This window comes from Petaurus breviceps, unplaced genomic scaffold, assembly GCF_028583685.1.
Source record: "Petaurus breviceps papuanus isolate PSGF00001 unplaced genomic scaffold, PetGlider_PUasm1.0 470, whole genome shotgun sequence".
NCBI classification, from domain to species: Eukaryota; Metazoa; Chordata; class Mammalia; order Diprotodontia; family Petauridae; genus Petaurus; species Petaurus breviceps.
In genome coordinates, this window is record NW_027186350.1 from 7285858 (window position 1) to 7287003 (window position 1146).

The following is a 1146-nucleotide window of genomic DNA, read 5'->3' on the forward strand; positions in this document are numbered from 1 at the left end:
TCTGTTGACTTTCTGTCAGGTTCCCCAGGTTCAGAGGTAAAGTCAGGGTACAGTCAAGAGGCAGTTTGGCATGGTGGATGACTGGGTTTGGTGTTGGGAAGAATTCACTTTGAATCCCATTTCCTTACTGTCTTACTTCATGTCTGTGAATCTATATATCTCACAACCCATGGCAGAGGGCTGTGTTTCTAAGTCACTTAACCTCTGTGCCTCAATTTCCTCACTAGGTCAGTCTCCGAGTCTTGGCATGGCAGGCAAGTCTACGTGTCTAAGTCAGCAGTTCTCAAACTTTTTGGTCAGAGAAGTCTTTTACGTTCTTAAAAATTATTGAGCACCCCAAAGAATGTGTTCTAACTTTCAATGATTACCATATTAGAAGTGAAAACATTTTAATATTATGAAAATAACTTTGATCTTGTAGATCCCTTGATCATGCTTTCAAAACCAATGATCTAAGGAATTATTCTAGTTTATGAAAAAGGGGAAAACTGTACATTTTAAAATGAAAGAGCTCTTCAAGGTCATCTAGTCTCCCAATCTTCATTTTACAGATGAGGAAACTGAGGCCTAGAGAGGTTAAATAGCTTGCCTATAGTCATACAGATAGTAAGTAACAGAGCTGAAATTCTAACCCAGGCCTTCTGACTCCTAATCCAGAATTTTCTACCAAACAAAACTGTTCCTTTGGGAGCTGAGAGGAGGAACAAAAAAGAAAGAGCCCCTGGCTGTGACCATGAGATAGGGGAAGGGGAGGCAGGAGAGAACCTTCTCTGCTCCTTCCCTCCATAATATCAAAATCTATTGGATAGTAAGGGGTGTGTGGCCTTTGCTTTACTTTTTCAGACTGAGGTGGGTAGGAAAGCACTAATGTCAGTTACTTTTGGAAGCTTGGCCTGGTAGTCTAGCATCATGGAAAATTGCCTGGAAATGACCGTGGGAAAGTTTTTGGAAGTCATCAGAAACTATTCACCCCATTGGGTATACCATCCTTATTCCCCTCCCCACCAGCCCTCCCTGGGAAGGCTCTGTGGGAAGGTCATTTCTCCCTCCTTTAACCCCACCCATCCCAGATCAGGCAGGCAGGATGCAGCTCATGGGGTGGGATTTTTTTTTTTCTGAGTTATTTTTATTTGGAAAACCCCAGGA